This window comes from Bos grunniens, chromosome 28, assembly GCF_055505025.1.
Source record: "Bos grunniens cultivar Pamir isolate PY7600 chromosome 28, Bosgru_T2T1.0, whole genome shotgun sequence".
In the NCBI taxonomy this organism is placed as follows: domain Eukaryota; kingdom Metazoa; phylum Chordata; class Mammalia; order Artiodactyla; family Bovidae; genus Bos; species Bos grunniens.
Window position 1 is genome coordinate 25,341,508 of NC_141192.1, and position 26,994 is coordinate 25,368,501.

Consider the following 26,994-nt stretch of genomic DNA (forward strand, 5'->3'; position numbering starts at 1 on the left):
GGCGGGGTGGGGGGTGGCGGGGGCGCGGGGCCGGAGGTGGGGGTTTGTGAGGCGTGGGATTGAAATGAAGCAGGATCCTATGGTCTTTGTGCCCTGTGTCCTCCACCTGTGTTTTGTTTGTGAAAAAAACTTTCGCAATGTATAAGTTTAATCAGAGAAATGAGAAAATAGAGAAGCAGAGACAAAAGCTGTCAATCAGGACAAAACAATAATAGTAAGCAAAGTCAGGGGCTTTTAGTTCCTCCTCAAGGGCTCTAGAGGCTTCCCTGGTGGCTCAGACAGTAAAGAATCTGCCTATAATGCAGGAGACCTGGGTTCGATCCCAGGGTCAGGAAGACCCCCTGGAGATGGGAATAGCTACCAACTCCAGTATTTTTCTCCAGTATTTTTGCCTGGAGAATTCCATGGACAGAGGAGCCTGGTAGGCCATAGCCCTTTGCAGGGGTTGCAAAGAGTCAGACACAACTGAGTGACTAACACTTTTACTTTCTTCACTTCAAGGGCTATAGATAGTATTCTGAACCATATCCTGTGAACTGTCTTGTAGATACTGAACCCTCACCAGACAGAAGTTAACTACATGATGACCAGACTGTAGCCATGACCTAAACTGCCACAATTCTGAGAACTGGCCTCAAGGAAATGGGAACAAACCAACCCTGGAACTAAAGATTAATTGCAATCATTTGCACTTAAAACAATCAAGATGAGGCTAGTCAGACTACTGATAACTAGTTTGAAGATGACTGTCAGAGCTGACTCTGTTTGGAGCTCCCTCCCTCTTCCTATAAAAGCTCTTACCCACTTGTAGTGGGTGTCAGCCTTTGGACAGGAATCTACCCTTCCCCTGGTTGCCTGCATCCAAAATAAAGCAAACTTTCCTTTCCACCAACCTTGCCTTTTTATTGGGTTTGGAGTTGCAAGAAGCTGGATCCCACTTTCAGTTACAGAGTCAGCTCATGGACATTCTTCTGATAGGTTGGTGGGGAGATAATTAATTCCATCTGGTCTGGGTAACTTCTTCCACCTGGTGGTGGTTTTAGTCTCTGCCCAACAGCTCAAAAGCCATGGCTCAGAGCTTGCTTGTTTTCCTTTTTGCGTTTTCTCCCTTCTCTGATTAAATTTATTCTTAGACTAGTGTTTTTCTACAGGCAAAAGGCAAGTGGAGGAGTCCTGTACTGAGAAGGCCCCACAGGGCCATGCTCAGTTATAAGTGGGGCTGCAAAACAGAGGGAAGCAAACTGGAGAAAAAGCCCCCTCCCCAGACCCCAAGATCCTGCTGCCCACAGCAGAGGGCAAGCATGAAGATGGCAACTGCTGAGGAAAAAGAAACAAAAAGCCCTAATGTTAAAAGAGAAAGATAGAGATGCCACCAGAACATGAAGATGGGCCTGCCTGCCCGTTGGAAGAAAGCAAAGGAAGGGCTTATAGATGGGGTCTCAGGAAAAAGGTAAAAGAAAGAAGATGGAGCCCAGGTGAGAGCCAGGCTGGGAGAGAGACCCAGAGACAGTGCCCAACTGGTGGCAGGCTTCCTCAGAGGCCTGCTCCTTAGGCTGAAGCTCCAGGACAAGCAGACCAGCCTTCCCCAACGTGAAGTCTGGACACCCAGCAACCAACTGCTTCACACAGGACCCTGAAGCAGGTAAGGCCCAGCACCAGGCCTAGAAGAGCCATTTCTCAGGTCACTACAGCTTTTGGGTCTCGGGTATGAGAGCTCCTTTGGTTTTCAAAGCTAAACATTTGGGAGACTTGTCTCTCAGGGGCAGATCTTAAAAGCTGGGGTGACTGCTGTGGGTATTCTTTGCTCCTCAGGGAGAAGCTCAGGGTATTTCATTCCCTCCCGAATGTGGATCACCAGCCAGGGTGGGGGTTGGACTTTATGGTGAGACTGTTCCAGACTTTCCTATCCACTCTAATGTGGGCCTTTCCTCCTCCCCCTGGTTGTAGAGATTGCTTAGTGGTTGCTTTTAGAGTTTTTTCAGAGGAAGTTGTTCCATATGTAGCTGCAGATTTGATGTGTCCACGAGGACAGCCCAAGATCCTCTTATGTCACCATCTTGAACTGGCTAAAAACTAAAAAAAAATGTTAAGCATTACTCTGGTTGCTGTGTGGAGCCTAAATTGGAGGTGGCCATTTTGGAACAGTGAGCACAAGCAAGCTGAAACATTGGAGTTTGGATGAGAAACATTTATTAGTCGAGGAGGCGCCAATCTGGAAGACAGGAAAGTTAGACTTGTCTCAAATCCATCTTGCTGGTTGGCCAGGAGATAAGAAGTTTAACAGCAAAGGGGGAGAGGGAGGACGTTCTATGGGATTCTCGTTTTGTGATAAAATCTTAGCTGTGGACTTTTTGGCATCACTGTATGATTTTGCTTGTCTCGGGTGACTGTGATTATTCTATATGTTCCTGTAAAACAAGCTCAATGGTCAATGTCTGGTGATCCTTTACCTTTCCTCTAGGAGGCATTTATGATTTGTTTAGGGTTTAGATGATGGTCCAGATGGAGAAGGCAGTGGCAACCCACTCCAGTACTCTTGCCTGGAAAATCCCATGGACGGAGGAGCCTGGTAGGCTGCAGTCCATGGGGTCACGAAGAGTCGGACACATCTAAAGCAACTTGGCAGCAGCAGCAGATGGTCCAGGAGTTTCAGTTCTCAGTTGACCCTTCCAGTGTCATCCATTTCTAAGTCTGCTTGGGGCCAGCTGTTTAAAGTCACAGGACATTATCTCAACAATTTGGGGTCATAAATCAAGGTATTGGTTTAAGCTAGTGATCATGAAAAAGGTTATGCTGGGCTTTCATTTCCTTTGTTTCTGAATTCTCTCACTTCCCTAATTAATAAGTGCTTGAATTGGCTCTTTGGAACCAGGGAATGTGTAGGAGACTAACTTTTTTTTTCTACAAATAACAAACAGGGACACGGAAAGGCTTTAGTGTCTGCTGGGTCCTGCTTGGTTTCAGAGCCAAGTCAGTGCAGGGAAACCAGTTAGGAAAGATAACTTTGGCTTGAACTGGAAGATGGAAAGGAATGGATCAATATGCAAGCATTTGAGATATGTACTTGGGAGTATTTACTCACAAATTGGATATAAGGACAGTGAGAGTAGGAGGAATGAACATTCTCCTCTAGATTTTTGTCGAGCATCTGAGGGTTTGGTAAGCAATTTGCTGAGATTTGGAGCATTATAGGAAGATGTGGAGCTTTTCCTGGCTTGGCCTTATTCCCCTTTAAAATGTTTTATGATAATCTTTGCTTTCCCTTTACATCCTCAATTAGAAACTGAAATTTCATTTTGATGTGTTATTATTTGATTAATAACCTTCTCCTTCAATAGACCACAAGCTTTATTTTATTTTCCTGGCTTAGAACATGGAACATGGTAGGCTGGTTATAATGGTTGAGTAGATAAATGTGTGTTGCGATTGAGATGTGAAATACTTGAGAATTTTGAGTGCCAACTTTTTGTTGGACATAGATGTGTCTGGAGGTAGGAAGAGAATTGATTGCAGATACTCACCTTCAAGATGATGAAATCACCAGTGGAGTGTAGAATGAAATTAGAAGAAAGTCAAAGAAAAGAGGAAGCACAGGTAAACTAAGAAAAACTGAATAAAGCATCTTACCTAACAGTGGAAAACGGTTAGCCTAACACCTGGAAACCGAAATAATAGCTTTTCATGCACAAACACCAGATAATCACAGGTGATCACAATCTTCTACTTTAGTTGTCCCAACCAAAGTTTCCTTTAAAGTTTTTAATTTGCCTTTCTCTGAAATACAAACACAGAAAGAAATGGGATGTTCAGTAAATGCATGGAGAACTTCAGGACTTAACCGTATGCAATCTAAAAAATAATAATAATAAATAAATAAAAATTTATGAACAAAATTAAACTACATTCCCTGCTGAAACTGAAGGTAACACAAATCCACATATGTATTAGTCATCTGTGGAAATCTTTCCAGAAAATTTCCTCTGAAGGACTACACTATTCATATAGCCAAGTGAGTCCTGGTTGCCTCCTGAAGTTCCTGTAAAACTGTAGTGAATCCAAAAGTAAGATAAGCTTGGGCTAGTTAATTGTAACATGTTCTACATGAAGTAATAATGTCATGACAAACACTTTCTGTGACTGAAAAGCCTATTGATAAACAGTCAAATAATTACCTACCTCTTCTTTATCTATGGGAGAGAAAAACCAAGATAGATTTTCTAGTTAGAGCACGGACTATGCTTAGGGTGGAGGTGGTTGCCCTGGGTACCACAGCGGTTTGATTACATAGACCTTTTATTTTGTTTCTATTACTACTACCGCTAAGAATGACAAGAGGTTCTGACAAGGGTAGCTCTTTGAAGTGCTAAAGGACTCTGCTAATCATTATCTCACTTAACACTCACAACAAAAATGTAAGTTGACACAATTGTTTTCCTGTCATTCTTATGACGAAGTAGAGGATTTGAGAAATTAGGTGAATTATCCAAAATCGTGTAACTAATGAGTGACAGAGATGAAACTGAGATCTCTTGTGTGATTAGTCTATGAATCATCAGATGGTCATTTTGTTTTCTTTCTTTGTGGAATGGTCAACATAAGTCTATCAAAATGTCATACAGAGGACTAGATCCAGAATTCAAAACTTCACCAAAGCACATTTTTTTAAATGTTATTGAATTATAGTTGACTTACAATGTTAATTTCTGCTGTACAACACTGTGACTCAGTTATATATATATATATATATTCTTTTTCATGTTCTTTTTCATTCTGATTTATCACCGGATACTGAGTATAGCTCTGTGCTATATATTAGGTCCTTGTTGTTGATCCATCCTATATATACTAGTTTGTATCTGCTAATCCCAAATTCCCAAGCCTTCCCTCCCCCACCTCTCTTCCCCCTTGGCAACCACAAGTCTGTTCTCTATAAAGCATAGCTTTTGTGTGCATGTGATAGGTATGTTTAATAGGTGGAATGGGATGATTATTTCGCAATATAATGTATATCAAAACATCACATTAGATACTTGCACACATTATATGATATGCATACAATTTTTATTTATCATTTTACCTCAAGAACAGTGAGGGGGGAAAAGTATAGAATATCTTCTTTTTATTTTATTTTATTTTTTGTCCTTCTATCTGATTTATTTCACTTAGCACAATGCCCCCAAGGAACATCCATGTTGTCACAGCAGACATTCTCTCTTACTTTCTGTAGTATTCACTCTTTAAGATTTGTTTTCTAAATTGTCATTTTTTAAACTATTACTCTCAGCCTTTATTATTTAACTTTTAATTGACATATAATTGCTTTACAGTGTTGTAGTCATTTCTGCTGTACAGTAATGTGAATCGGCTATAGGTATACATGTACGCTCTCCCTCTTGGGTCTCCCTTCCACCTTCCCATCCCACCCCTCCAGGTTATCACAGAGTACCAAGCTGAGCTACCTGGCTGTACACTGGCTTCCCACTTTAGTCTGTCTTACACAAGCATAGACAATTCTTGAGACCCAGTCTAAAATAACCAGCTGAGCTTCCCCACGCAGCTATTACAGTAGTCATCCATCCACCAGCTCTAGTTTGTCTAAGGTAAGCACCAGAGATCTCCTTAATGCTGCTTTTGTGAATCTTTAAAATCCTATTATTGGTTTCTGAAGGCATTCATCCATCACCCTCTCATGATAAATCTCCAACAAGGCTTTTGGTTCTCTTTTCACTTTCAGATTCCCTCATCCTCCATAAATTTCTTGGTGAAGTCACAATTAATCTTGAGTAGCACATTAACCTTGCTCATATCAAAGTAACCCTGCAAGTTTTGCAGTTTTACATGTGATTAGAGACAGGTACTCACATACTGAGAGTCTCCGTTTACCACGGGCAGGAGGGTAACAATGACGTTTCTGCTCTCTGCTCTCATTTATCTCTGTTTCCTGGCCAGGCTTGGATATCTGCAAGGCTCTGCTTGTCCCTTGGCTTTTAGATAACTCTGCTGATCTGTCAGCACTTTCCTCTCATCGCCACTTATCAACTGATAAAAGTCCCTTTGCGTCATTCCATTTTCGTAAGTGCCATTGCTTGACATATTAGTTTGAATTAAAAATTTAAGCCCTCAAACTATATGAAAAATTTAAATCTTTTATTTAATTGATTAAAAGAAAAAAAAAAAAAAACACTAACATCTGAATGGTTAGATTCCCTTTCAGAGAGCATCGTCTTTTTGCATTCAGAAATTGAGCTAATAATTCATAATCACTCTGCCTCCAAAGATAAGAAGATTGATTAACTCATCAAGGCTCCACCAGATATAATCCCTTCAAACTGTATAATTATCCATTTGCAGTCTTCGGTAAGCAGGGGCAGTCATGCTCAGGTTCAGAGGAAAAGCTTTATAAGTAGTATTAGTATGATTAGAAGGTGACATGAGCCCTGTTATCATCCACATGTGGTATTTCTCTTGCTCGTCTGCCATGGAATTTGAAATTCCCACCATTCTGCAACATTTCAGGTTATGGTATTAGAAGCACTCTGAAAATATAGTTAAGTCTCCTGAGAAGGGTCACCTTTTAAGTCATTAATGGCCATTAACATCAAATTGAATTTTAGTTTGCATCATTTTAATGACTCAAGTAGGATAAGCACAAAATAATCGGACAGTGATGAACTTTGAGGGGACAGGATGTCAGGGAAACTGTCCATCAGGCAGTTTTACATCTGCAGGGCAGGTTTGACTTGGGGGCACCATGGTTGAATGTGCGGGAGAGGCAGAGTCAAGGATGAGGTTTTGCAACATATAGGAGCCAGAGGCGAAGGAATACTTATAAAGGTTGAAGTGGGCTGAGATAGAGAATCTGCAAAGATACTGAGGTGTGTATGTCTATCCTACAATTTTGTCAGAGATTCAAACTTACTTTACAGTGGAGAGTTTTAATTCAATACTTCCCCTCTTACAATTATGATCAGATCACAGCAAGGATCACAGTAGAAATATTGCCGTACCTAATGAAACTGGCCCAGCAATATAAGTTTCTCAGAGAAGTTGCTAACTGATGCTCTAGATTGGATGAAACCAGAATGATGCACATTCATCATATGGGAAGTTTTTCATATTCTTTTGTGGAGTGTGGCTTTGAGAACATCCTTTAGATTCAGTTAATTAGCCTCATAAAATATAGGTTAGATGAAAGGAAAGGAGTATAGTATGCAGAATTTACAATGGGGAGAAGAACTTTTTAAATAGAACATTGAACATTTGAAGATTAAATAATTAAACAGAATAATCAGGGAGGAAAAGGAAGGATAGCTGATCTGTGTATAATATCAACAGCAGCAGATTAACCATCTCAAACTGATTATTAGCTCATAAAAGGACAACCAGTTAAAAAAAGGTCAAAATGGACAAATATAGAAACATAAAACAGAAAGATGAGTTTTGAAAATTAGCAAAAAGGTGAAAGCTATTATTATGAAAAAGATAAATCAGTAGAGCAGGGAAAAGATCACTAAGGATGACAGCATCTGGAAAACCAACAGCAACAACAACAAGTTTCTGAATAATAGGCTGTATGGGCTTCTCTGGAAGCTCAGATGGTAAAGTATTTGCCTGTAATGCAGGAGACCTGAGTTCAATCCCTGGAGAAGATTGAGGGGATCGAGAAGATCCCCTGGAGAAGGGAATGGCTACTCACTCCAGTATTCTGGCCTGGAGAATTCCATGGACAGAGGAGCCTGGCAAGCTATAGTCCATGGGGTTGCAAAGAGTCAGACACAGCTGAAGTGACCAACACTTTCTCTTTTAAGGGCTCCAGAAATCATTGAAGAGAAGAAAGGGACAGAGAACCTGGTGGCCAATAGAAGGCTAAGCAACTTAGGAATAATGCAAGGGAAATCTACATCCATAAAGAACTTCACAAGGAATAGATAGGGAGATCTGGAATTCTTCATTGTTGTTGAGGAAATCTATTACAACGTCGCTATGAAACAATTGTTTGAAAAAGAACAAATTTTGTAAAGAACAAATGTAAGAACAAGATCTCATGTTTACAAAATGGTCTCTGTGAATCTCTTAGATTGTCTTGGGAATTTTCTCTACTTTTGGAGTATAGGGGATATATCTAAAAATGGCAGCTATGGGGAGTTCAGTTCAGTTGCTCAGTCGTGTCCGACTCTTTTCAACCCCATGGACTGCAGCATGCCAGACTTCCCTGTCCATCACCAACTCCTGGAGCTTACTCAAACTCATGTTCATCGAGTCAGTGATGCCATCCAACCATTTCATCCTCTGTTGTCCTCTTCTCCTCCTGCCTTCAATCTTTCCTAGTGTCAGGGTCTTTTCCAATGAGTCAGTTCTTCACATCAGGTGGCCAAAGTATTGGAGTTTCAGCTTCAGCATCGGTCCTTCCAATGAATATTTAGGACTGATTTCCTTTAGGATGGACTGGTTGGATCTTCTTGCTGTTCAAGGGACTCTTAAGAGTCTTCTCCAACACCACAGTACAAAAGCATCAGTTCTTTGGCACTCAGCTTTCTTTATACTCCAACCCTTACATTCATACATGACTACTGGAAAAACCATAGCTTTGACTAGATGGACCTTTGTTGGCAAAGTAATCTCTGCCTTTTAATAGGCTGTCTAGGTTGGTCATAGCATTTCTTCTCCTACTTCATGGGGAGTAGGAGGAGCCTTTTTTATTTTTTAAATTATCTTTAAAGTTGAGCTGCCTAGTGGAGGACCCTGAGAGAGGAAGAGAGACTTGGAAAGAATAAAGTCTGAAAAAGAAAAAAAAAAAAAAAAAAAGAGGGTAGAGGGGAAAAGAGGGAACAGTACACAAAAAAGAGAAGAAAAAAAAAGGAAACAAATCTGAGATTTTATAAGCCTTTTCTGATGTGCCTAGTACCATGGTAGCACTCTTAATATCTTTAACTCTTTTTATTCTTTCAACAAATATCATACCCGTTTTATAGATGATAAAACTGGGGCACAGAATTATTAGGTATCTGTAGTTGAGGGCCATCTTGTGACTTGGTACTTTTCTGAGAACTGGTACTTTTATGAATACATCAAGTTTCACAAGATTTGGGATTCTCTCTCATATATTTGCTGTGAGATTCATTAAAGCAACTATTTATTTATAAGTATTATTAGTATTTAAGTGAATACTATGTGCCAGTTGCTCTTTAGATGCCTAGGGTATAGAAAAGGATTAAAAAGATACAGATTCCTACTTTTATAGGACATGTATTCCCATGGATAGAACTGAGACAAGTCAATATATGTATCTAAGGTGGTTTCATTACTTCTAAAATGAGATGTATAATATTCACAGGACCTGTTACTATACCTGAACTTCACAGTTATAAACTGGGATACACTTTCCAAATACTGTTTCCTCTCTGATTTCCAAGAACCACCCCTGGCATGAAGCATTACTCAATGATATGAAAGAAAAGCACTGAGGAAAACAAGGGAAGCAGTAGAGGAGACCACAGCTTTCATCAGGAAGAGAGTGATATCTGTGACCACCGTTTAGTGGCTTCTGTTCAGAGACCACCTGGTCATATTTTCGAAAAGCAGAGCAGAGTATTGCCAGAGATAGAGATTTTTCAGCTCAATCTCCGGGAATACTTTACTTGGAAAATATGAAATTTCATCTGAGCAGCTTTCAAAGTGGTTAATTTTATATTTGGATGGGAATGATAAGACTGGTATGGGGTCAGTAAAGTAACAAATAATGGATGACATGGATAGGACTGAAACATTCAGACTCAGATCAGAGTATGTTAATATTAGAATGGATGTTAGAGGTCATTTCCTAGCCTTGGCCTTCTCCAACTTTTAAGATAATATAGTTCTGGAATCACTGGCCAATAAATTAGCAAGTGGGGTTAACATGGAATCAAACCTTAGGCCTAGACTCACCATCCAGCACTCCAGCAATGATGGTTCATTATGTCTAGTGTTGTGTAGGCATTTCTGGCTCATTCAGTTCCCCAAGGTAGTTAAGACTAGTATTTTATTGGTATTTCTCATCTGCAAACATTAGTGAGTCCATGCTTATCTTCCCTCTCATCTAGTGAGCCACTGGTCCTTTGAACAGATTGAAGTAGTCAAATTTGTCAGATTTTCTGAAGTTAAAGACTAGATTTCAGATACACACACACACTCACATATTCATAATATGAAGGTAAAGTAGAACTTCGCAACAGAAATGAGGGAGGCTTCAATATTATAACCTTGATTTGCCTTACAAGATGCCAAGGAGATATGGGCTTAAACTTTGGACAGGATCTAAAACTTGGCTTTGTTTTCACACTCACAGCACTTCTGTAAGCTTCACATTGCATGGCCTGAGCCACCCTGTTTACTTAAAATATGTCATGAGTGGTGGTTTGCTCCCCAGTCTCTTGAGTGAGGAGGTTGTGTCTCCTTTGCAGGTTTACTTGGTGGTAAATGCCCCAGTGATATCCCCTAGGGAAATGACCATTTAGAGAGAAGGTGATACAAAGGGATTAAGCAGGTTTGGGCTAATAGATATTTTCATGATTCCAGGTGCCTCATTCTTACTGTATTCCATCTTTTCATCATATGTTCATTATGGATCAGGCAGCAATATCAATGCCACACAATCCAGTTTTAGGGGTAAGATCATTCTGACATCCTTTTAGGGGGCATTGCTTATAAAGGCAGTACTTGGAGCTGATTTTGGTTGAAGAGCCCTTGAACAATTTTGTAATCATAAACTATTTTAAATGTAAAGAAAACAACAACAACAACAACCTAATTCAAGATAAAATAACAATTTGGTGACAGCAACACACTCTGTAATGATTCTGCTCCCAAGTCTGCTAGAAGTAAATGGAAGGTTATATCTTCTGACTTGAGAAAGCCTGCTATTTATAGAGCATTTATTTATGTCTGAAGCCCATTTAAATATAAATTGCGATACTTAATGCCTAGTTTTATAACATGTCATTCACAATCCATTAAGTATTTTATTGCATGAATTGTATAAGAAACAGATTTATAGCCCTCAATTATGGCATTAATAAGGGATGATGGAATCTCACTGAAGATGTATTTCCCTTCAGTTTTTACTCAACTTTATAGTTTCAGCATGATGTGAACTAAACTCTTAATGTTTTGTTGTAGGAAGCCTGGAAACAAGTGCTCTCCTAGGCAGAAGGTACAAGAAAAACATTAATATTCCCATTAAACATTATTGTTTTAAAACAAAAGCAGTAAAGTTACTAAAAGCTTGCTTTGGGTTTTGATAATAGGTTATTTTAAATCATTAGAAATTAAAGTTAACTTTGATCTTATGACCATACAATTGTGACCTTTTCTAGAATGTTTTTCTTTTTAGATAAGAGCCCCAAGTACTTGCTGAATGAAGTAGTTCACTTTCTGTTGTTGTTGCAGGCTAAAGACATCCATTTCACATTTTGATTATATAAATTTTCAAAGAATTTCAAGATAATTTAGCACTTTGGGGTTCTTTTAGCAGGGGGTATGAGGGACAGCTCAGTGGGTATAAAAAAGGAGGCTATACATCTGGAATAATGAGAACACTGCATTCTAAAATCAAACAAGTCAGAGATTTAATGTCAGAAATAAAATAATGCAAAAAGCAGAGGGACCAGAGATCAGCAGGTCGAGGTTTCAGAAATATTTCGGGACTGAATAAAGTGGCACCTGACACAGAACATACAAAGCATGCATTTGGGGGGAGGCGTAAGACCTGGGATGTGGAGCATAGCCTTGGATAGCATAGGATGTCAGCTTGCTCTTGCTTAGGATGGATGGTAGAAGGAACCCTGCTGATAAGCCTGCCAACAAATGAAACAGACACCTGGAAACACCTTGAGCTTTATGAGTCAAAAAATAATTCTCCTCCAGTAACAAATGCTAAATGCAGCTCTGCATTTAGCACTGAGAATTTTTACGATTCATTTCCTGTTAACATTTTTGAAACTTTAACTGGCAGTACAAAAGATGCTAGCTGATCCGGGATACGATCTAGTTAGTACCCATACTATTACCTAGGCCGAAATTATATGTAGAGTTGAAAGATTTTGAGGAGTCCATGAAGACTCTGAACAATCTGGTGCAAGCTCTTTCCCAGGAATCATGCAAGGCGATGAAACAGCCCTACCGTTGCCATTGCTACATAGAAGCAGCATACAGGGATTGTAAAACTGTCTGGCTGTGTTCCCTGTGTAGGAGCTGTGAGTGGGAGAGCTCCGAGGGCCAATTTCATGGCCCACATGTGAGGATTTCAATCCACTTAAAATGATTGAGTATAATTCTTAAACTGTGATTTGCAACCACTGGTTAAAGAAATGTCTCCATTCCCCTTTATTTGTAAATGATGTGCATTAATTACAGTCTTATTTCTTTAAGTCAATCAGTCAGACTGACTTATAGTGATAGGCCCACTTATATTTGCTTTGTTCCCTTTATTAATGAAACAATGAATGTCTCTATTACTGTTTTAAATGTCTCATTTCCTTTTGCTATGGGCATTATCAGTTTTACTAGTCATTACTTTTCCTGTTTCTAACATGGCTCCAAGACATTGATGGTATTTCATTATCAACTTAAAAGTTTGCAATATTTACTTCTTTATATGCAATGCACATTATAAATGATGTACATAATGAGGGAATCATGGAATTTAGCCACGGAAGATGCAGAAATTATCTGTTTGAGATTGAAGTCTGTTTTAAATATGAGTACTACTGCTGCTGCTAAGTCACTTCAGTTGTGTCCGACTCTGTGCGACTCCAAAGACGGCAGCCCACCAGGCTCCCCTGTCCCTGAGATTCTCCAGGCAAGAATACTGGAATGGGTTGCCATTTCCTTCTCCAATGCATGAAGGTGAAAAGTGAAAGTGAAGTTGCTCAGTCGTGTCCAACTCTGAGCAACCCCATGGAATGCAGCCTACCAGGCTCCTCCGTCCATGGGATTTTCCAGGCAAGAGTACTGGAGTGGGGTGCCATCGCCTTCTCTGAAATATGAGTACATGGAAGCCCAAAGAAGTGAAATAACTTGGCCAGTGTCATATAGGGAATTAACAGTGATTCTGGGACTAAAATCCAATAACATTACCATTGTATGAAGTGGAGCTACTATTATCTTCATTCTACAGATTAGAAAACCAAGACATAGAATAATTCAAGTGGTAGAATAAAGATTAGGACTCAAATGGTCTATCCCTAAGACTTGACCTATTCTAATCTCAAATTCCAACCTCAAAAATCCAGTTTCCTTCTAAAACACTTCATATACTTGCAAGCTCATTATTTAAAATATATCTAGAATCCTTTTCATTTACAAACAACATGGAAAATATTTTTATAACAACCTAAGGGAGATAAGGATGAAACATCCCAATATAGGGGTGAACAAATGAGAGGTAAACAACATTTCTAGTTTAGGTAGTGAATCAATGGTAATCCAGAGCAAAACTCTGTTTTATTCTACCCACCACTTAAATGTTAAGAGAAAATAATGAGTTGACCTCTAACAATGGTGCCAACCCCCATCCCATTTTCTGTTTCTGTTTTCTGTCTTCTGTTTCCCAACTAAGAGAGTCACTTTTTCCAGTAAGTCATCTGAACTCTGTCTATGTTGCCTACAATGAAGTGAGGGTTAGTATTGTGTTGGCCCAAAAGTTCAGGATTTTCTGTAACATCTATGGAAAAACCCAAATGAACATTTTGGTCAACCCAATATCAAATCACTCGTCTACTCCCAAGATCCTAATTTACAACTGAGCACTTTTATTGCTCACTGGACCAAGGCCAGAGCCGGTGTTTCTACTGCATCCCTACGGTTTCTAAGACCTATACTTTATTCCCCTATGTTGGCCATATGGCCAACATAGGGGATATTCAAATTTTTGAGCCAAGTAGCCACTTGTGCCACAACCATATAACTGGGCATCTGTCAGGGCTCTTGATTCGGGAGGCCTCTTTTTATGTATAGTCTTAGCCTCTTTGTAGGCAAGGCATCCCAGGTATTTCTTTCTCTTATTCTAATATTCTGTGGTAAGAGGAGCATGGGATCATGTGTGCTACATGAAGACTGTAGTACTATAAAAATCAATATAAGTGAGTAATATGATCATCATTAGTCTAATAACTTCTAGCACTGAACACCACTCTAGAGGAGCAGAGGTGGCCCTATACGAACACCCTGCCTCTTGTTTTCTGATGATGAAGCACTTCATATGCTTTCCAATATCATTGTAGCAAGATCCCTTTCAGATATAAAGTACTATAAACTACCTTGTACTAAGGTGAAAATGACTGATAAGCACTTTTTCTTTTTTAAAATATATTACTAAATTTTTATCAAAATTATTTTGGGTGGGGGAAGAATAGTAATGTAAGCCGTTTGCATTTGAGTGTAGAAAGAAATTGAAGGCAAGATGTTTCTAGATTCCTTACTGCCAATTAATGAGAAGTAACTGCTTACTGATAAATAATTCTCCCCTTGAGGAGAAGTAACCTCTGCATTGTTTGCCTTTTTTCCTCCCTTCCTGTTACCTTTGTTGAAAGCAAGTGACAGATGGCATGACCTAAGAAAGAATTATTTCTATGCTTATATACTCTCTGTCCTAAATTTATTACCTGGAAGAAGTTTGACCTACACATCGAGGGCTGAGTGAGCCAGTGTTAAGCTCCACTGGTTTGTTCAACCTCATGACTGGGAGAAAAGCAAAAGAGATGCCAACATTCTCACAAAAGTGACGGCACCACAGAGAAGTATCAAGTGCGAGACATGCACAAGTACAAAATACCAGGGATAGAGTAGGGAGGTGTGAAAAAAATACTGGAGCAATAGCAGGCATGAAAGATGTTGGGTGTCATTTTTAAGTTTCCATATGACTCTATGATGATAGCTATTCCTTCATTTGGGAGGATTTCCAAACACTATATATCCATTATCTCCTTGGGTCCTGTCCACAGTCTTCATAGGAATGCAAGGATGATGTCATTAGCTGTTCTGACAACCAGAGCTCCAGCATTCAGTGGCTTAAATAATTTTCCTATGCTATCAAAACCTCAAGTTGCCACATGAGTAAAATGTGGATAATAATAGGAGTACTTGCCTCAAAGTGTAATTATAAAGAATGAAGGAACACATGTAAGACACTTAGTGCATTTTCTGGCCCATAATAAATGTTTCATAAATATTATCTTGTTACCATTAAAACTTGCTTATTAATGGAGATTCCAGAAGGTGAAATAGTTTCCCTCCAGATACTTCTAATTAATAGTGGAATTAGAACTACGATCTAATCTTTTTTGCCTAAGTTCTCTTTTTCCTTCTCCTGGGAGTTATCCTAGAATGAATAATTTCCTTTCCTACTGCAGCAACCGCTCACTCTCCCGTTTTAACTCAGGATTCCTTCTCCCTTATTGCTTTTGTCAAGTCAGGGGTTGCTATTTCTCCTACTAATCAGCCGAGCAATTGCCTATGGAGGTCAGTGGTACTGATAACATCTGCTTCCACAGGGAATCCAGAGGCTGTGCATCAGCATTAGTGCGTCTGTCTCCCCTGGGGCCCCCCTGATGTTACAAGGTGGTGTCACAGGTAAAATAGATTCAGTGCTGCTGGACAAGCAAGGAGTGGTGCAGAGTGTGTGAAGGTCAAAAGGGAGTGGAACTGAGATGTGGGGTTTTATCTGTAGCTGACAGAGAGGCCTCTGCTATTGGGGAAAGACTCCAAACAAAAATAGGATTACTCCTTCATCCCTTTTTCCTTATAGCTGCCTTCCTTCTTCTTTCTAGTTAATTAAAGTTTTAAAAATAGTATTAAGCTGAAATGAAGGGAAGGTATAGAGATTTTCTACACACCCCATGCTTCTACACATGCATAACCTTCCCCAGCATCACTTACTAGAACGGTAATTTTTTTTTTCCTTTTTTAACCAAGGATGATGTCAGTGATACATCATAATCATCAAAGTCATCAATCATAATTGTCAAAAGTCCGCAGTTTATCTTAGGGTTCACTCTTGGTATTATACATTCTATGGGTTTGGAATATAAAGATATAGTGACACTTCTCAATCATTATTATATCATACAGAGTGTTTTCATTGCCTGAAAAAGTCTCTGTGCTCTGCTTATTCATCTCCTTCCTCACTAACTGTCACCCCTGCCAATCACTGATTTCCTTTTTTTTTTTTTTTTTTGCTGTCTATAGGTTTGCCTTTTCCAAAATATTATATAGTGGAACTACAGTGTATAGCTTTCTCAGATTGGATTCTTTCACTTAGTAATATACATTTAAAGTTTCTCCATGTCTTTACATGGCTTGATAGCTCATTTCTTTTTGGAACTGATTGATATTCCATTGTCTGGATTTACCACAGTTTATTTATCTGAGGATATCTTGGTTGCTTCCAAGTTCTGGCAATTATGAATAAAGCTGTTGTAAATACTGTATGTGGGCTTCCCTGGTGGCTCAGTGGTAAAGAATCCACCTGCCAATGCAGGAGATGTAGGTTCACTCCCTGGGTCTGGAAGATTCCCTGGAGGAGGAAATGGCAACCTACTCCAGTATACTTGCCTGGAGAATCATGGACAGAGGAGCCTGGCCTCACAAGAGCTGGACATGACTTGTACCAGGATTTGGTATTATTAGTGTCATGGATTTTGACCATTCTAATATGTGTAATGGTATCTGATTGTTTTAATTTGTATTTCTCTGACAAATGAAGTAAGCATCTTTTCATGTGCTTGTTGCTGTCTGTTTATCTTTGGTGTAGTGTCTGGCCCATTTTTTAATCAAGTTGTTAGTTCACTTATTGTTGAGTGTTAAAAGATCTTTTTATATTTTGGATAACTGTTCTTCCTTAGATGAGCCACTTGAAAATGTTTGTTTTCAGTCTGTGGCTTGTCCTCTAATCCTCTTGATGTAGTCTTTTACATAGAGAACAGTTTTTAATTTTTGTTAGGTCCAGGTTATCAATAATTTCATTCATGGTTATGACTTCAGTGTTGCTTATAAAAATACGTCACCATACCCAAGATCATTTAGATGTTCTCCTATGTTATCTTCTAGTAATTTTATAGTTTTGCATTTTACCTTTAGATCTGTGATTTTGGTCTCATTTTACAAAAAGAGGTCTGTGTCTAGATATATTTGTGGGGTTTTTTTTTGTTTTTTTTTTTGGCTTGTGGATGTTCAGTTGTTTTAGCTCTATTTGTTTAAAAGACTCTTTGTTCCATTGTATTGACTTCTCACCTTTGTAAAAGATAACTATATTTATAGGAGTCTATTTCTGAACCCTCTATTCTGTTCCATTGATACATTTGTTTCTTCTTAGCTAATACCACACTTTCTTGATCACAGTGTCCTTATATAAATCTTGAAGACAGGTTGTGTCTGTTCTCCAACATTGCTCTTCGTCTTAAATATCATGTTGACATAGTGGGTCTTTTGCCCCTTCATATAAATTTAGAAACCTTTTGTCAATGTCAATAAAATAACTTGTCAGAATTTTGATGAAACCTTGAACTCAGAAAGTTTGCAGTTTTCTAAGATCAAGTCTTCTGAAATAAGGGAAAAGTTGGACCATAAGATATGTAGTACTGACCATGAGTATATTGAGTACTTAAGGAATAAAAGAAATAATGTGCTTTCATGGTTGAAAAGCTATTTAAAAAGATAAAATATGCATTTGTAATATCTAAGTAAGCTCTTGCTATTGTAATCATGAAGCGTTGTGATACAGCATAAAATATGTCCACTCAGGTAGCTTTTGGGAGAGTGGTTTATCTTCCAGAGGTGAATATATAATGTTAGTTTTCTTAATAATTTGGAAGAAGTTGAATTAACCTTTAGGAAAAAAAGTACACATCTGAAGCCTAATGGCAGAGGGAAATGTGTATAGTAAATCTTATGGATTTAGTCCTCATTAGCTGAGGGAGATGGCTTGAATGGCAACATCAGTATACATCCATTAAATTAAATCATGTGACCCACTGATATGTTCTGTCTTTTCAAATTTGGTCCTCCTTTCTTAAATCTTACAGGCCCTAACTCCTTCCCCCTATTACATTTCTTTGGTCATTATGTTTAGCAAACTTGATTTTAAAAACTGTCTTTTCCTTCATATTGACTTTTCTCATAGTCAGGTTAAAAGTAAAAGAGACGAAAATCTGTCAGTATCCAAAAATTTCATATTGGGAATGCAGGATAGCTAAGAGCTTATAGCATTTTGTGGTTTTAGTTTGCTTTATAGACATAACTCTAGCATGTTCTCCAATTCTTAAAAATCATAGAAATGAGTCGAATATTTATTTCACTTTATTTTATTTAAATTATTTTCTTATTATATATCTCATCATAAAAAAATAATGAAACCAATCAGATGAGAAATCTAACACTAATTAATATATTGCACCAGAATTGTTGTCAACTAAAACCACAAGCATTAATATTATGAGATGTGACAGGTATAGAAATTTGGAAGTGTCCGGGTTCTTTTAACAACTAGAAACCAGAGAGATCAAAGACCGGGGTCAAAAAAGGTGAGTGGAAATGATTTGTTAGTATAGATGTAAACAGATGGCCCCCTAGAGAGCCATGAGGTTCAGCCTCCTGCATCCAAGTTAAAGACTCCTTTAATCATTTCAGGCAGGTGATTATCCCCTTAAAAGTTCCCATGGCACACGATATCCCACTTTCCCTTTATAGACTGAACATGGCTATGAAGGAAAGTCTATCATGGGAATTAGGATTTTCACTAACTTGAAAGCATGGATTTCTCTTCCTTGATCCCCCATCTTGATTTAATTCTGATAAGCTCCAGGTACTTGTTTTTTGGTGTTTGTGATAAAGTAGAACATAAAAGGATAAGATACTTGCATCTTAAACTTTCACTCCAATAGAGTGAAATAGATAACAAAGACATAAACAAATGAAATCATTTCAAACTGTGATAATTTTTATTGAATAAAAGCATAGATTGATAGGGACAGAGATGCTTTAGATAAATTGGTTAGGTGTGGCTCTGTGAGGAAGGGACATCAGGCTGATACATATCTTAATAAAAAGAAAGATTGAATGGACTAAACTACATGGTATAATGGAAAGAATTCCAGAGGTATGACCTTGGGTAAACTTGTTAACCTTTGTGATTACCATTTATTGGTTCTATTAGCCAGCATATGTCTTCGTTAGTATTGGGCTGGCCAAAGAGTTTGTTTGGGGTTTTCTGGAAGAGGCCACTGAAAAGCTGTAACACAGACTTTTTGGCAATCCAGTAAGATTAAGTTTTTTTTTTTTTTTTTTTAAATGATTTAATAATATTCTTTTTTGTTATTTTTAAACATTTGTATTAGATTATAACTAACACACCATTACAATGGTGTGTTAGTTTCTGTTATATAGCAAAGGGAGTCAATTATACATATACGTATATACCAGTTTTTGGATTTCCTTCCCATTTAGATCACCACAGAGCACTTAGTAAAGTTTCTTGTGCTATACAGTAGGTTCTCATAGGCATCCCTGGTGGCCATGGTAAAGCGTCTGCCTACAATGCAGGAGACCCAGGTTTGATCCCTGGGTCGGGAAGATCCTCTGGAGAAGCCAATGGCACCCCACTCCAGTACTCTTGCCTGGAAAATCCCATGGATGGAGGAGCCTGGTAGGCTACATTCTATGGGGTTGCAAAGAGTCGGACACAACTGAGCGACTTCAATTTCAGTATCTGTTTTATACATATAGTGTATATATGTCAATCCCAATCTCCCTAGATTAAGTTCTAATCAAATTTTATCTTCACTGGACAAGCTTTCACAAGCCAAATGTTTCTAAAGTGGATTGTTAATGGGCATCTTTAAATCAATGTTGGAGTCCTGGTGAGTTTCCATTGGTAGAGATCTTAGAACAGCTTGAGAGAGAACAAGCAGGGCTGTCTTCTCAGCCAGGTTCATTGTCTCATTCTCATTGAAAAGTATCATAAGAAAGCCTAATGCTTGAGGGAAGTTATTCAACCCAATGAGGCAAGGCTGTATTACCTGCCAGGTTACCTCCCTCTGCACCTATATAGATTTAGGCTCTAATACGCACAGCCAGATGAAGTCAGTTGGTAATCCCATCTCTTCACTGAGATTGGTGACATGTAAAGGTGACAGATATTCAGTAGAGGCATAAAACATGCTTGATTCCTGGGTCACAGGGCTTCAGAGACCCCAAATCAGGCTTTTCCATCCAGGATGGATGGGAGAAGCTGGTCATTAAATAGAACTGGCTTGTGGAATAAAGCCTCAAGCGGCACATTTCCGTAACACAGGTACAGTCCACTCTGTGAGACTCACTAATCCCACCTACAGTTTTCCTTATTACTGTCTTTCAAGGATGTTCTTCCTAAGTTCCATGGGAATGAAGTCTGAAAGATAAAAATAGTGTTTTGGGGAAAAAGAAGGAGGAGCTTAACTGATGCTAAATGTTGACTCTTTAAAGAGGAGGCTAAATGCTCAAGAGAATTCCTGTAATTAAGAAATCTGTTTAAGTGTGTTTTACCAGCCAGCCTCAAGCTTAGTTAACTATGTAAACTTATTTTTTTTTTTCCCTCACAGAACATTTATTAGCATCTTATTGAAAGCATACGGATTTAGAAACATTGCTTCAGAGAAAATATTTAAGAGGATGCATGGTGGAAAGCTGATTGGCTTGCTGGGATTGATTGCTTGCAACAAGGCTTTTGTTTAGAAAAAGGGATAGAAGCAGACTGATACTGAAATGGTCTCATCAAATTCTCAATAAGAGATTTTCTAAAACAGGATTAGGACTAGGATTACAAAAAAAAAAAAAAAAAAAACCTTTTTATATGCAGAACTCTGGTAAGGCAATTTCAAAATGTTTACCCAGTCTCAAAATTGACCACATAATCTTATTAGAACAATGTGTGCAATTAGAAGCTTATATAATTATTAGGTATTTCTTAAGTTTCTTAATCTTTAATGCCAGAATTGGATAACAGAGCATGATCTCAAAGGAACAGAAATTGCTTCTAGCTTGCTGCTGTTGTATTGGAAAACCATTCTTAATGGTTTGCAAGTGATTTTGACTTCCAATGCTTCAAATTTAGACTTCTCATTTGGAAACTTTGAAACCTTTATACAAGGTCATGCAGGAAACAGCTTTTTTTTTTTTTCAAACAGCTAGGCTAACTTATTCCTTTTTTTGTTTTTTGAATTTCCTAAGTGAAAATGTGTTTCAGGAAATAGATGCTCAAATTACATAATTCAGATTTCTGCAGACTCTAGTCTCTGTTTTTGTTTTTATTTTATTATTATTTTAAATCTTATCTTTGTCATTGCTCTCCTGATGCTCTTTAAAACTTGGCTCTGAGATTGGTCTTTGTCATTGCTATTATCTGTGTGTTCTGAACAACTACTCTGATAGTCACCTAGACACCATTGATCAAAAGATGTCTGGCCTTCAACATGATTATATTGAGATTGATATTAGTCTTCATGGAGAGTGGATCTTAAGGCCATGGATGAGACTGTTTCTTTTTTAGCCTGTTGGCTTTAAGATATGATTCATGAACATTTTTTGCCATTGGGTAGAATTATTTAATGACTGAAAAAACTGGTAAAGCTAGGGTAACAGCAGAGAGACTAAGAAGTCAAAATGAATTGCTCTCCATTCATTCAGCTTTCAAAGCTTCAAGCAGCAATGTACAAATGTTTAGGTCCCCATATGGCCCATTTTTCCTTTGGCTCTGGTTTCTGCTTTTAGCACATAAAATTAGAAAAAAAGAAAGAGGTATGCAATTGTCACGAACAAGTCTTTATATAGTCTCAAGCAATAGTCTTTTTTTTTTTTTTTTTAAGCAAATGACCTTTGATTGTAACTTGGATAACATTTATGCACTATCAATGTAAATGAACTTTGTTAATATCTTTTACTTATTTTGGCAGTTTCTATTGGCCAAAATAAGGTCTTAGTTCCTCGATCAGTGATTGAGCCCAGCCCCCCCGGCTTTGGAAGCCTGGAGTTTCTCTGGACCACCAGAGAAGTCCTCAATTAACACTCTTGAGAGTGAAACAAACAAACAACAAAACAAATCATAGTAATCTGTTCACCTACTACCTCAAGTCTATTTTGATACTTACTAATATGAATTTTCTCGCTTAATATTGATGATATATTGTTATTGAGTTGTTAAGATTTTTGTACATAATAAACAGATTAGCTCCTCTTTCTATCATCAACCCCCTCTTGCTTATTCTCCACCATTCAAAATTGCCTTCAGATCCAGGAAACATTTGTTTTCTTGATCTTTGTTTCCTGTTCACTTGAAATCTCTGTTCCTATACTATCTAGTTTAAGGATAACAGATAATTAGATATTGATGAAATGATCCTGAACCCCAAACTGGGACTTTTCCTTCAAAAAGGGTGAAACTTATTTCTGAGTTAGAGATTGTAGATTATAAACATTTCATGAGGCTCTGTTAGTGTCTGCCTCACCCTTAATCCTGGTGCCAGCTCCAAGCTTTTTCACAATTTAGGAAAGTCAGAAACATGTCCCACTGGGTCCAAAGAAACTGAAAGTTTAGTCAAGTCATTAGTTCATCATCAGATTATCAGATTTTTTTTTTCTTGAGCCCCCTTAACATCTATTCTTACTGTTTCCAAACCACTGGTGCCCAGTGGGGTCTATGGGCTATTTCTGAGAGAACTCTCTAGAGACCTGAAAGCTTTGGGACAATACAGCATTATATTGTTTTTACTAAGAATTTTTGAACATTTAAGAACTATAACTTTCTTTTACCACTCAATAGGTGGCTCAGATGAATCTGAGAAAGAATCTGCTTGCAATGCAGGAGACCTGGGTTCAATCACTGAGTTGGGAAGATTCCCCTGGAGAAGGGAACAGCTACCCACTCCAGTATTCTTGCCTGAAGAATTCCATGTATAGAAGAGTCTGGCAAGCTACAGTCCATGGAGTCTCAAAGAGTCAGGCATGACTAAGCCACTAACATGCACACACACCCTGTAAACTATTTTTTTTTTTTTAAGTAAAATGTGCTTTTTTTTTTTTTTTTTTTGCCTTACACTGGCTGAGGGACAAGATAAGAAACAGTTTTATGAATCTTCCTATTTCTTTTGTTGTAAGAACGCTGTTGAAGACGTAGGTCATGACATTGTATTTCCAGGGATTTCCAGGAAATACTCCTATCTGACTTCACCCACCAGAATCATGGTGGGGCTCCTGAACAATTGGACAGTTTGTATCTACAGGTACAAGGAATTGTGCAACTGATCACAATGTCTCCCTTTTAGAATTGACTACTGAAAAGCTTAGAGTCAAATTTTTGACTAACTTTCTATAGCAAGTGTGTTGGTTTTATAGCAGGCATTTTTAGATTAAACTTATTTCTAACTCAGTTTTGCACACATAACCATGTTGTGTTCTTTTTTAATCTCTTTTTCCCTTTGTCATGTTGTCCAGCTTGTGTAAGAAGTCTTAAATTCTTTCAGGAATAACATGGAGAATAAGCAAATAACTGAGAGCGTTCAGCTCTCCTCTAACTCAGCATTCATTGCAGTAAACAATGAATTTTGTCTGTTTGGCTACTTTTTTCTGCTTTTATCTTTCCCTCCTTTAGCTGAGTCTCTTAGTGCTCAGCCTTTAATCTTTTCCTGTGTTGTTTAGCATTTTTGATGTTACAACATTATTATTATTTGTTGTTGTTGTTGTCATTATTATGCTTTGAGAGTTGACTACCGGAAAGAGCATAGTATGTACTTCCACTTCAAAAACAGTTCCTGTTCAAAGAACATAGATGAATATAATTTTTAAGTATGCTGATAGAGTAGTCTTGTAATTTTCAGAGTGAAAAGTGCTATGAATTCCATGCTTTCTCAGGCAAATAGTGACAAATAACAAGATAAACAGGCTATTATGAAACCATGGACAGTGAAGCTCCTCTTTATGATGAAGTATCAGTAATCCAGTTGACTTTATTAACCCTATTTGAAAGTACACTTTGAAGTACTGGAACTAGGCTTATAAAATTTCACCCTGAGTACCACTATGCCAAGCAATTTATCATGGTGTGTCATGGTATGTATCTTTACTTGAAATTAAAAAATAAAAAAATAAAACGACCACTGAACTTCAAACTGGGATCAGTTTTTAATACTAAGAATTGGATTGTCTAGCTCTTAACTGGCATCAGTCTAATGGCAGCAAGATTATAAGGATGATGATATGGGATATATTTAGAAAATGCAGTTAGGGCAATCATGACCATAAGTTGACCTGTGGATATAAGTATTTTTAAATATCCTTTGTTTCTTCTTGACAGTTGTTTTCCTTCAAAGAATATGTGAGTCACAGATAATTCAATGGCAATGAACTAGGAGATGGAATGAAATTTTGCTATATTGAAACAGCTAATCTTTTGATTACTTTATTCAACTGATTTTCTAAACTAGAAAGAAGCCTTTGATTATCCTTGATTCTCCCCTCTTCACTCCCAATATATACTCATAGGTAAACACTGTTCATTTGGCCACCTGCCTTACATCTTTGGAACCTTTCTAGCTTCTTGGGCTCAACTGCTGTTCCCTTCATTCAGGAAATAGGTTCAAATCATACCTTGGTGCTTTGTTTATACTCCCTAATTCTAATCCAGTTTCTTCTCTTGGACAAAACAGCTACTGGGGCTAATAGTTATTGAGCCTTATTCCCTGGGAGAATTCAGACAGAATAGCTGAAACGTTTTTTGTTTCATGGGCCAAAGCCAGTGAGCTCTCGGAAGAGATTCTGAATGTAACAGGTCTTAGACCGTGGACAGAAGGTTAATATCAGCCCCATGTGTGCTTGCCTGGTTTCTTAAGTCCTCAAGGAATCCAGGAGGAGAGGAATGAATGAGTCAAGTTCTCCCACACTTGAGGTGAGGCTATGCAGGGAATCTGGGCAACAACGTGGATTACTCATGTGATCTACTGAGGAACTGGGAGTCACATTGCTGGCCCGTAGGGATATGAAAGACTTAACCTTTTCCCACTTATAGACGTACAGCTATATAGAATGCTCCAGCTACCATACCTGACACACAGCTGACAAAGAAGATGTCAACAGCTTTACGGGGACTCACAGCCAGAGATAAAAGCATCAAATAGATCTGCTAAAAGAGACTAGTAACAATTTAACAGTAAGAAATGTCATAAGCACACAAAAGAAGATTGACATATATCGCTGCTGCTGCTAAGTCACTTCAGTCGTGTCCGACTCTGTGCGAGCCCATAGATGGCAGCCCACCAGGCTCCCCCGTCCCTGGGATTCTCCAGGCAAGAACACTGGAGTGGGTTGCCATTTCCTTCTCCAATGCATGAAAGTGAAAAGTGAAAGTGAAGTCACTCAGTCGTGTCCGACTCCTAGCGACCCCATGGACTGCAGCCTACCAGGCTCCTCCGTCCATGGGATTTTCCATGCAAGAATACTGGAGTGGGGTGCCATTGCCTTCTCCATGACATATAGCAGAAGAACCCAATTCTTTATATTTAAAACATTGTTTTCTTTTAGTCAATGTTTAGATATTTGTCTAATAGTTTGGAAGATGAGGTGGAAGAAATAGTTCAAAGCCATGATGGAAGAAAGATTGAGAAGATCCATCTAGGAGAACAAATGTGTGAATAACCTCTATTCCAGAAAGAGAAAAAGGATCAGATGAAAGAGAGGCAACTATTCAAACAAATAATTGGGGAGAAAGTTCTCATATTGCATAAATACTTGAACTGCAGATTAAGAGATTGCAGCAACTTCTGGTAAGATTTGATTATATATATATTCTTGAGTGTAGGTTGACAAAATTCTAAATTCTAAGAAACAGAGAAACCTCTTAATGCATGCGAACAAAGAATAGATACACATAGGGACAAGGAAAAAACTTTTTTTTTTTGTTTGTTTCTGCAGAGTGAGGGCTATTTTAATTTTATTGAAACTTGAGTCCTGCACTATAAAAACAAGTGTGCGTGCTCAGTCGCTCAGTCACGTCCCACTCATGATGACCCTACAGACTGCAGCCCACCAGGCTCCTATGTCCATGGCATTCTCCCAGCAAGAACACTGGAGTGAGTTGCAATTTCCTCTTCCAGGGGATTTTACCAACTCAGGAATTCAAACTGTGGCATCTCCTGCCTCTTCTGCACTGCAGGCTAATTCTTTACCACTGAGCCAACAGGGAAGCACCCTAAAAATAAGTCTGGAAGTTAATTGATGACTAGTTAAATAATAAGGATTCCAGAGATAGTTGCCTCTGCAGAGGTAGGAGCTATATAGTTACATTTCAAAGCAGATAACCCCAGGATCAGGGAGCAATCCATAGACTGCAAAGCTGAATGCTCAGGTCTTAGCTCTCCATGGAGAGATTTATTTACATTCCAAAGGGTTAGAGTAAGAACATCTAAGAGATATTGTGAATGCTGGGGAAGATGGACTAACCTGGGCTTTGGTGTTGGGGCCAGGGTCTGTATCCAGGAGGTGGTGGATTATGTCATATAATTGAGCTCAGGCTGTGTACAGTGGAAGGATAAAAAGGGACTAGTCACCTGATGGAGAAAAATTGTGCACTGCTGGGTTGAAAAATTAGATTTTTATCGAATCCTTCTGCTGTCATCAAGTCTTGAGCAAAGTTCCTACAGTCATGAATCTGTTTGAGTTCTTTGGCAAATGTCCATAAAACTGTGGTCTATGTGTACTAGTTAGCATAAACACTGGATAGAGATCTCATCCTCAGAGGTTAACCCATAAGCTGAGGCAACACTGAAAAAAGAACAGAAGTTTACTGAAAATGAGGACAGTATTGGACTCATGTAGGTTGCAAAATGAGATATTTGATTTAAATTTGATTCCAGCCAGAAGGCTCTAGTTAAATCTGAGTTATGGTGCTGAATCCAAAGATGTCATAGTTAAATATGAAGACACCAAGCAATTCAC

The 26,994-nt window shown here is 38.4% G+C and overlaps 1 long non-coding RNA gene across 2 annotated transcripts in view; it reads left to right on the forward strand.

Annotated features, from left to right (window-relative positions):
- The first annotated feature begins 650 nt into the window (after positions 1 to 650).
- The window catches only part of LOC147343039 (uncharacterized), a 35,956-nt gene continuing 9,612 nt past the window's right edge, over positions 651 to 26,994 (forward strand). Inside the window, exons 1-2 of one of the 2 annotated variants that reach the window (XR_015156884.1) lie at positions 651 to 978; positions 1,152 to 1,642. This is a non-coding gene — a long non-coding RNA (uncharacterized LOC147343039). Of the gene's footprint in view, positions 979 to 998; positions 1,643 to 26,994 lie in introns of those variants that run through there. The other variant, XR_015156883.1, reaches the window with a different exon arrangement.